An 11,372-nucleotide genomic window follows, 5' to 3' on the forward strand; every position below is an offset into this window, starting at 1 on the left:
TGATTTTTTTTTTTCCTGAACATGAAAATTGCATTCCCTTGTATTAAATTACTGATTTAAGTCACGCCAACATCAATATCACCTCTGAGTTTGGGGCATGCCACATGATGGAAAAAAGCCAAAATACACCCCAACCAGTAGCAACTCTCTCGATGGAGTCAAATACCTCAGGCAAAATTTGGAAAGAACTGTAAATGCCCATGCTGCTGGTACCGGGGCAAAGAAGCCCCCATGAACACCTACTGACCCTCACCCCTGCAGCTGCCAGAAGCCATGGCTGGGGCTGTCATCCCCTTGTGCCTTGAAGCATTCCAGCTTGGAACAGCAGCTTGGCAGAGGGAGGACCAGGATTCTGTGCAGCAACATGGACCTTGCTACAACCTTCAGAGGACTTTCTTTTAATAAGCACAATATCAGGTGTTTGTGCTGAAGCAAGCAGAACCTGAAGCATCTTGAGATCATGGAAAGGGCTAATACAGGTGGAAGGACATGGAACAATTATTGGAGGACATGGAGTATCTTGTTTATCACAGTATGGAGGGTATGAAGATAAGAAAAGCATGAAGCTCCTCTTGTGAACTCAGAAGTCATCTGGACCCTGGTATTACAGTGCCGATTCAAAGAAATTAAGACAGGTTTCTAACTCTTTTTTTCCTGTAGCTACCTTATAAATAGACTTAATGACTCTAAGACATTTACTACCACTAATACATCACCTAGTCAACTCAGTTAGCCTCATATTAAAATTAATTTATCAGACATCCACAATATCCAATTAGCTGCAAATCAATAGGTTTACTTTACAAGAATTTATTGATGCACAAAGTAGTTTTTTTTTCCTGAAATAACAATTGTAAGTCGTTAAATTAGTTTGCCTAAGTTACAGCTGCTTGTAAATACTTAAGGCAGCTGCCTGTAATAAAAACAATTCTGTTTGCCTTTATGGATTAGTATTATAATAAATATCAGAATGTCCCTATCTAGCTGAAAAGAACTGAAATTCATTTAATGAAAAAAAAAAAATACAGCCTATTTGTCACTTCAGTTTCATTTCCTATTTCCAGGATTTAATTCAGCTTTTTTTAGGATTTCTAGATTGCGGTGAAGGGTGAGTAAGTAGGTACTTTTCTCAATCTGGTCACAACTTATGAACAAACACATCTGCTGAAAACAGCGCCTCCGATTCTCCCGTGCAACAATTTCCTCTGCCTGTAACTCTGAATCTTTTCCCAATTACAGATGCCTGAGGTGAAAATGCAATTACACACAGGCAGCACTTACATTACAGGCATAAAAGGAGATCTATGGAGAGGAGTGCTCAGTCCTGAGGATCCACCATCCAGTTATAGGTGTCACAAGGGTTGTGCTTCAGGCCAGCTCCAGCAGGGTCGCAAGGGCAGAAGTTGAGGCTGGAATGCCCTGGGTACCTCCTGGAGAGTATTTTCATTCCCTTCTGGCTCAGAAATATCTGATTGTTCACCCCTCAGCTGCCCAGTGATGTGAACCACAGGACAGAAGATGATGGCAACTGGAAGATTCCCTTCAAAAGCACATTTCTGATCCAAATAAAAATGTAAACGAAACCTACAAACTCTGTTATTAGCCTTCTGCACCCAGTTAACTCCTGTTTATGTTAGAAAAGAAATGCAGGGCAATTTTCAGACCCATAATAGATACATTTTGATCCCAGAAATAAATTTTTAAAAAAAGTAAATCAGCAACTCATTTTTTTACTTCTATTTCTATACACATTAGCTCCTCTGAATTTTCTCCCTTTTTAAAATAACATGTCCATCCAAAGGACATTCATCCTCTTTGCTTCTTCCACCAAATGGGTTTAATATGAAGTGAGTAACCATTCTTTATCTCATTATCTGCATGCGCAGTTTGAAGTTGTCATTACTGCATATTTAATCATTCAAAGTTTCCAATGCCCAATCTTCTTTTTTTTTTACTGTCAAATCTCCAGAAACATAAATTCCAAGCAGTCCCAAGAATCGGAAAGGTTACTTGGGAAACAAATGCAAATCAAATGCATTGTTTCACTGCAACATTATCTTATGTCATTAGTTGGCAGCAGCCATAAAGCTCTGGACCACTTCCAACATTTACTTCCATACACTGAGCAGAAGCTGACATGTCTAACCCCCCACACTTTGTTCATCTTCCAGCTACTTTACATGGATCCAGATTAAAAATAAGGATTCAAAAATCCTAATTGTATCAACTGGAATCATTCTCTTTTACCACTGTGTATCTGAAGGAAGAGTATGGTAAAGCTGTGCAGGGTTTGTAGAGCTAATTCTGCAGCAATGTGGGTTTATTTGATGGATTTTCCAGCAGGGCAGTCTGCAACAAAGGTTCAATGCAGAATTTCGACAAGCCAGTCATGTTTAGTAACTTTTTCTAATCATTAAAGAATATTTACTGGCCAATATTTCTTTTTAATTATTAATGTTAGAAAGCCTTAGTGCTCAAAACCGAACAAAATTAAAATGGAAATAACAAAACAAACCCATGGTGTACACCAAATCCAAGTGAGTGGGCTATGAGCTGGGGGGCAATCCTTAGGAAATGGGGGAAAATGACCTCCACTGCAGCATCCCTGAGCATTCTCTCCCTGCTGGGCTCAGGGTGCTCGGGGAGCTGCAGGAGTGAAGTGGTGCACAAGCATGCATCCCCTGGCAGAAATGACAACGTGTTCAATTTCTACCAAACCATAACAAATAACAGACCTTGATCCTCAGAAACACCAAACATTAAATGATATTGTCTTCAAGTGGAATTCCTGAGTTTTTTCAGGGAGTTTTCCCATATCCTAGGATCCACGCCTATGCAAGGTTTTAGTTGTTTTGTTTTATTTTAATTTATCCAAGTGAGTTTGGAAGTTAACACAATCATATCTAGCAAAGTAGCTCTGAAGCTACCATTAGAGGAAGAGCTTTCTAACCACTCTAGCATACTGCACTCTCTAGCACAAATCTAATTTAGTTCAAAATAATGAAGCTGACAGCTCAGATAGTCTGCCTGGAAACTGTGCAAATTTCCCACCCACCTTCATTTGCAAGGTCCCTGGCACTCCAGTCTTCAAAAACGCTGAAGTGCATGACAGGTTTCTAGAGACAAGTCTTCAGCAATGCTAAAAGTGAGATCTCCGACCTTTTGGAGAAGCTCATATTTGAACTCATGCCTCCTGAGGGAACAGAAAGGTTGCTCTCATGATGCCTCAACCTTAAGGCACTTCCAGAAGTAATCCCTTTCCTGCTCCTAGTCTGAGGGCAGTGACTTTGATGAAACTTGACTACGAGACCACGTCCCACCTCCAGCACTGCTCCTGTCAGACGAGAGGCAGTGTTTGAGTGGGGAAAATGGTGAATCACCTGCAAAAGGCTGGAGAGGGACTTTTTACAAGGGCATACGGCGATAGCACAATGGGTAATGGCTGTAACTGAAGGAGTTATTTTAGGAATACCTAATTTAGATTAGGTATTTGGAAAAAATTCTCTACTTTGAAGGGTGGCGAGGCACTGGCACAGGCTGCCCAGAGCAGCTGTGGATGCCCTATCTCTGGAAGCGCTTAATGCCAGGCTGGATGGGGCTCTGAGCAGCCTTGTCTAGTTGAAGGTGGGGCTGGAACTTGAGGATCTCGGATGTTGCTTCCCAAGCCAACTCACAACAGTGAGCAGAGTCCCCTCCCCACTCTCTTTCCCCCAGCAGCGCTAAGGGAGCGCTAAAGACACAAACACAATTGATTTTTTCAAGGTGAGACGCTGCCAGAGTAAACCGGGGCTCGCCGGTTGTGAAACCCGCCTTGCAAAGGGCTCGGGGAGCGCAGGTCTCGGCGAGGACACGGAGCTGCCGCGCCGCCCCGCCCCGCCGGGCCGCCCGCAGCCGGCTCCTTGCGCAAGGATGCGGGGCGCGGGCAGCCCTGCTCCGACCGGCCCTTCCCCGCACGGCCCGGAGCCGCCACACACAGGCAAAGCACTTACTGAGCTGCCTCGCTCAGTAAGTGCTCCCATCTCCGCGGGGCAGTGCCGAGCCAAGGCTGGGACAGCTCCCGTGAGCCATCCTGACGCCCTGAGCCAGGTGCGGGAGAGGAGCTGGTGAGCGAAAGAAATTCTGTACAAAGGAATTGCAAACCCCGAAAACAAAGGGTTTTGCAGGACTGCGCTACGATCTTAGTACAACACAGGATTCAGAAAAGCATAGCCAAAAATGCTGGCAAGACCCCACAGTTCTCAGCAGCTAGGACGAGCAAAATCCTGGTCAGGACAAACTACTTAACTCCCCATTCTGCCCTCTGATTAAAAGTTCTCAGACCACTGATAGATTACACTGCCCAAAATAAACCTCTAAAATACTGCTTTGTTTTGTAGACTTAAGGCTGAACATGCACCCAAAAGGGTCATACACACACAAAAATAAGGAATTAAGACATTCTCACAAATCCAAAATATTCAGAAAGCATTATTAAAGGTGATATGAAGTTTTTAATTTCTTTTTTGGTTTTTTTTTTTTTCAATGACCTAATTGCTATGGAATTGGTTTATAAAGCTGCCACTTTGTGGGATAACACCTCTCAAAAGCAAATATGCAATGAAAAGTACAATGAGAAAAGACTTGTACTCAGCAAAAATTTTAGCCTGAAAGCTCATTCAAAAAAGTTTTTTCACCTCCAGATGCAAGTAGAAAGTATTGTTTAGGAGAGAGGATGGAAACAAGTAAAGTGATATAAAAATTGTCAGAAACATTCAGCAATTAGTCTGAAATTTGCTTTTTAACCTCAGGGCTGTAACTCTTTGATCTGTTATTATCACTAAGCACAATCAGCAGCATACCCATGCATCTCAGAAAGAGCATACAAATTCCTATAAGACATTTTATGTATTTTCCACAAATACTGGATTTTGTTTCTGCTCAGAGGTTCTAACCAAAATTTACTTTTTCTCCTTTTCAAAAAATAACGTTACATATTAACTCCAAGTAACCCTACCTCTAATATGAAATTTAAGCTACGAGTTTGCTCATGAAGTCAATATGCAGCTTAGAGATCACAGATTTGGAGAAATTTAATTTAGCAAGCAGCTAGCAACAAACTCTGATATAATCAAAGGTGCTTAATTCACTGTTTAAGATTAAAAAAAATAAAATTCAAGTTATTTTGTGATCTACCAACAGTGTGGGAACTTCTGCTATAACATAACTCAGTAAAGAAATGGCATCTTGCAAAAATACTTATTCACATATTGAACAGATACAAACAGTGTTACTTATACTTTTAAGAATCCAGAATGAACAGCATGGATTTGGTTTTCTGCACTTTTATTTTTTTTTGTTTTGGGAGATGGTTTCAGGAGATGGGGTGGGGAGGGAGTTGTTTTTTGTGTTTTAAATCTTTCAGCACTGATTTCAGCAAAATAGAGCTGATAAACCACATAACAAACCTCACTACAAAACAAAACAAAAACAACAACAACAACAACAACAAAAAAAAAAAAGGCCACAACTCCTTACATTTAAAGAGACCATTTATTTGAAAATTTTGCCCTGAAAGCAAACCAACCCTCAAGGCTTTCGTAAAATCCCGGGGTCCCTGAAGGGAAAGACATGGATGTGCAGAAATCCTGTCTCCAAGTCTGAGGAGGGAGTGCCTCCTCCCAGGCGAGCCCCGCAGAGAGGGAAGATGCTGCCGCTCCTCTTGCCGGCAGTGGTACCCGAGCAGGCTACACCGGGAACTGCTGCCATGGATAAACAGGCACTTCCCGAGCTGCGAGCCCTTCCCCGGCAGCCTAAGCCAAAAAAGTGTGTCCTCCTCCAAGGTCAGCCTGACTCCTCAGCAGCAAACCCGAGGTGGCTCCAGCAGGAGAGGGCTGCCGGGGAGCCCACCAGACAGTGACCTTCTGCTGCGGGTTACACAAGTAGGGCAGCGAGCAGTCAAATCATGCCATGGTCTATTTAGGGTGCAGTCAGACGTGCCCAATAACACTGCGAGAACCTGGTCCACTGCACCCAATGGAAATACTGCTGCTTTTTCTTCCTCTCCACAGATCTCTCACTCAGAGACGACTGCAACCGAAGTAATTCATATGCTGAGCACCAAGCACTGTGTAGCAACCAGCTGCATGTGAAAACTGATAAAAGTACTAAACTTAGATGGATTCAATACCTGTTTTTCACACACTCTTTTTAGTTTCCTCGTTGGACCATTTTTATCACTCTTAGACAGCCATATTTTAAGACACATTTGCCAGAGAACAAGTTATGGTTCTATATTCATCCTTAACTGTGGTATTTTCTGACCTCTGAGATCTTAAATCTCAAATTACAGCACTCCATTGTTCTCCAAGAAGTTTTGGTCAAAACAAGTCCATTATTAACTCCATCTCCTACAACTCTGTTCAAAGACTCAATACATACAATTGAAAAAGAGAAAACGCCTTAAAACTACGTCCTGAGAATACCAGCGTTGGGATTATGGCTCCACAATACATTATCTTCTAGCAGAAAGGTGCACTTGGGATATATCACAGGCTCCATTCCCTTTCCATCCCTTCAGTTTGTTCTCATGCCCAGATCACATCACACTGCCCACCAAGTTTCACTGCCCTGTTGGCTCTTTGGAGCTTCAGAGTGGACTGGATCAGGAACCCAATCTGGCTCTCACACACAAGCCCAATCAGAGGGCAAAGCCAGAATCAGAGCAGACAAGGCATGGTCCAACAGAGTATTTTCATCACTGCAAGTAATACACTGTTCAGCTACAAGGGACACCCAACAGCAGCCACTGCTGCAGCCTGGGATCAGCAAAGCACCAGTAAGTACCTGGCAATCTGATTCAGCCAGGCAGAGCACTCCACAGCAGGTTGTAGCTCCAGTAATGTTAAGTGCTGGTTGAGTAAGGCCAGGTTATTGAACCACAACTTAACAATTTACTCCCTCTGCAGACAACACAAGTACTGCACGAGCACTGAATCTGCTGCAGCAATCCCTGTGCTTGCCTGCCTTACTGCCACACACATCTCATAAAACAGGAGAGGAAAATTTTTTATACAGTTCACACTTTTCTGTCTTCCAGTCCTCATGAAAATGGACTGATCCATACTGTCGGAAAACGCACAATCAAAACTTCTTCTGCTTCTTATAAAATCTGTGCATTGAAGGTGACCCCACCTTCCTGTTTTTCAGAAAATCATCAAAACAAGATTATCACAGTGAGATTCCATATCATCAAAAGTGATACAAAAACTAGGCAACAACTATTAGCTATTATCAGAACTAAACACGGCAAACTGATTTCCAACAGCCAAGTACTGTAAAGTTAATGGTATCAACGAGCAATTGAGACGTTTTGGAAATACACTTTATTTACCCCAACACAAAGAAACAACCAAGCCCTAGTTCCTGACACCCAGCTTGACAACAGAGCTCTTATTTCCCTAGATGGGGAAGATCCACACAGCTCTGGAACACAATTTTCCGTTAATGTGGACTTTCCTGTGCCACAGCACAGGAGGCAATGGGTATGTATAATTTTAAGAGAAAATAAGGCATTATTTACATTCATATTTTTAGAGAAAATACTTTATACAGACTTTAAACTTCTCAATAAAGAGCAATACAAAAACCCAGCACCCTCACCAAAATAACAACAAAGAAAGCTGTAGAAAGTAAAAAGCTGTTCAGTGCATGCTGGTATGCCCAAGGGAACCTTTCAACTTCCTCGGCTGACATATTAATAAAGACTTCTAATTTCTTTAGTGAGAAATAAAGAATTGACAGAGGTCTCAGCTATGTCAAGACCATACCCAAAGCTGCATTAAATAAGACACAAAATTATACAAGAACCTACAAAAACAAGTATACCTTCTCAAATTGAAATAAAGGAAAAATATATATTTGAGTCTATGGTCCATGGTATTAGAGAATAATTTCTGAAAAAGGTTTGCACAGTAAATTTTTGGGAAGATAAAAGGGAATACAGTCCTGCCAAGCATGGAGAATATTTTAACAGCACAGTCCTTTTCTCATAAAGTCCGTCAGCAAACAGAGGTCAAGGCCATTCATAAATTCTAAAAATAATATTTACCAGACCTTTATCTTTCTGGCAGGTATAATTCTGATAAGTGACTATTCTAGATAATATTTAACATAAAAGTTTATTTACAAAAATACTTGCAATAGCCTGAAATCAGTTTTTAACCAGGATCAATTCAAGCCAGTAAAGGCTACAGGTAAATCAGGATCCTGTTGTTGGGTTGTTTTCTGGTTTTGGGTTGGGTGAGATGGCTTTTTCAGGGGGCTTTTTCAGGTAGGGTCTAAGAAATCAATACTGACACATGGGAATGGCTCAGGAACAGATAGGTATCAGTCATCCCTAAAATACTATCAATGTCTGATCAAAAATGTATTGAAACACTATTCTAGATAAACATATGCAATTCATATTAAAGCACTAAACTTTCTGAATAGCACATCAAACTTTGTGGATTCCTCCCACACTGGATTACGCCAGTGGAATTGCCAGGAAGAAATGACAGTAGGAGGGAGTATCAGCCCTCTGTTTCCACCACAAGCACTGAGAAAAGCAAGTACATGTGTGTACATACTTGAGTTAATATGGAAATTAGAGGGGAAAGGCACATTTGCACAAGAAGCTTTAGGTAAGAGCTAATGCAGCAGAAAGGTCATCCTCCTCAGTTTTTACTGTTGTTTTAAGCAACCATGACATTTTCGCAGGCCATTTTGAAAATCACATAATTGGCACGATCATGGGGCTTAGGCTAGCGCCCCAATTCAGAGAAGCACTGATCACCTTATAGTGAAATCTTATCTGGATTCTTTGTGTAGGTTTTCATCAATGCCATCACACAATTGCACATACCTTCTCTTTCAAGCCCATTTAGCTATTATTTAGTTTAGAAACCAGTATTTCTTAGAAATGCCATTTGTGGAGGGAGTAATCTATACACACAGCCAGACAAGTATGATTCACCCTTTATTAAAAATTACAAATGTAAAATCTTTCAAAAACAAAGACATGTTCTGCATGCATATTAGCAGAAGAAAAAGTATTTAAAAGGGAATAAGGCAATTTGGTTTTCCTTAAGAGGCTCTCATTCCCCAAACACCACAAGCTGCAATGTTATAAAAAAGTTACTATCAACTAACTTAAAAAGAACCATAACTGTACACATCTAATAAAAGTAACTGAAGGAGAAAAAGAGAAATGTTCTAGTTGGCAGTGGGTGATCGGCACAGTCAACAAGGTAGCAAGGCATTCTAAATGCCTCAACTATGGTTATTAGACACTACCACTGATTCCAAAAAGGGAACACTCTAATATGATGTTTTTTTAACAACGATATTCTTAAGATTCATTATAAATATGAAAAGTTCAAAGTCATCTTCTTTTGGCCATCTACTGCTTTTCACCACGTAAGCTGCAAGTCTGAGGCACTTCAGAAAGGATATGAGATCAGGGTTCAGAAAATAATGCTGCTAAAACAAGACATATTCTGTGCTGGTCATCCACTGGCTTTACAGAACCATGTAGCCTATTTTTTCCCTTCACCTTATTCTTTGCTTGCAGCCACTTATATTTCAAGCCAAAAAAAAAAAAAAAAAAAAAAAAAAAAAAAAAAAAAAAAAAAAAATAAAAGACCAAGACTTAGAACACTTAGAACACCAGAAACTTAAAAATATTTCAAACTTTGAAGGGTTAATCACATGCTGTAAAAGTCTGCAAATGTGTGATGCCTGATATGATTGACACATCAGGAAGAAAACCTGACTGGAAATAGCAAGGATCTGGTTTAGATCTAGAGGACAAAGGTGTGATGCTGCTGTTCTGATAACACGAAGGAAGAGGTATTTTGCCATCCCCATGCCACATGGATATGGGACAGCTGAAACCAACCTTGCTTGGGATGTTGGGTCTGGCAGGGTTTTAAGCTATGTGTGTTTTATTACAACACCTCAGAGCACCAACTAATTTGAGCACGATTTCCTCTGTTCTAGCTGCAATACAGCACAGAAACGAAGAGAAAAATACAGATCAGTCTGAGGTTCAATAGCAAGGCTGAGCTTTTACATGTGTGACATCTTATGAGATTTTACATGTGTGACATCTTATGTGGAGTCTTATGACTTGTCTCACCAGAAGACAAGTATCTCAGCAGGCACCTCTGCACTCAAATCTGCACTGCCAAAAAGATCTCTACATGAATTTACCTTGAAAATTTTAAGGGCTTTGCACAGGTCCCTGGCTGTACTGTTGGCACAGAGACATCACCAGCCAGATTAAGAGCAACATTTAGTTAAATAATGGGGTTGAGTTCTGAGATTTGAAATGATGACACACGTCCTAATCTGGAGTACAGATCAGGATGCCTGGAGTGTCGCAACCCTGCAGATCTGCATCACCTGAGCAGAATTCCACACGTAACAGCTCTGAGCACTAAACATTTCAGGATTCCAATCCTGCAGAGTGGCAGCTACACTCACCTGCAAATCCTACTACAAGATACCAGCTTGAAGAACAAAGACAGGAAAGTGCACCCAGCCTGTGTCATCATCAAATCTGACTACATTTACTGATCTAGAGCTACCATGGACTATGCCAGATCAGAAGACTCCTTTAAAAACCTTACAAGAAACTGTCACTCCAAACACAACTATTGATGGCAACCATGCTCCTTCCTGCATTATTTCCTTGTTTATTGTCCCTGCAATGGATGACAGCCTTGACTCAGTGCAAGCATTCAGTCACACAAGAGTTCTCACAGCTGGCAGGAGCTACCTGTCCAAGCAACAGTGCTCAACCACAAAGGCAGTCAAATATTGGGTCTTTGTATTCAGGCATTCCATCAGTCTTCTGGTGAACTTTTCTCACTATATAAATAATGCAATTATTTCATCAGGTAAAATAACTAGAAAACAGTGACTCCATCTTCTTTAATCCAAGAAAGTACATTTAGGCCAAGACTGGACGGTAACAAATATCCAGCTACATGCAAAGTTCAGCACGATGATAGGATACAGCCCTTCAAGTTGAGAATATTAGAAAGTACATTCTTTTTCAAGACCCTATCAGAAATGGCCAAATAAAAAGTGAAGCATGGCCTACAAAATGATAGAGAGATTGTAGCAGGGCTGTACAGAACTGACAATAAAATGAAAACAGGTTGGTTTTTTTTTTTTCTCCTTACAGGTAGATAGGCTGATTTCCCTCCTGAAAAGCACCAGTATTTTAGATATTATGTTTTTCACTGCAACACTATTTTCAGAAATCTGTAGTATCATACAAATATGGAAAACACCACGCATCCTCCTAACCCCACTCCAAGAATAAGGCAGATGCTTCATTCACTGAG

At 41.0% G+C, this 11,372-nt stretch overlaps 1 protein-coding gene across 5 annotated transcripts in view; it reads right to left on the bottom strand.

The window, feature by feature from the left end:
• The window catches only part of NR3C2 (nuclear receptor subfamily 3 group C member 2), a 190,781-nt gene that overhangs the window by 171,624 nt on the left and 7,785 nt on the right, over window positions 1-11,372 (bottom strand). The gene's annotated exons all lie outside the window — the stretch shown is intronic.

The sequence above is a fragment of the Onychostruthus taczanowskii genome, unplaced genomic scaffold (genome assembly GCF_017590055.1).
Source record: "Onychostruthus taczanowskii isolate IOZ18803 unplaced genomic scaffold, ASM1759005v1 scaffold38, whole genome shotgun sequence".
NCBI lineage: Eukaryota > Metazoa > Chordata > Aves > Passeriformes > Passeridae > Onychostruthus > Onychostruthus taczanowskii.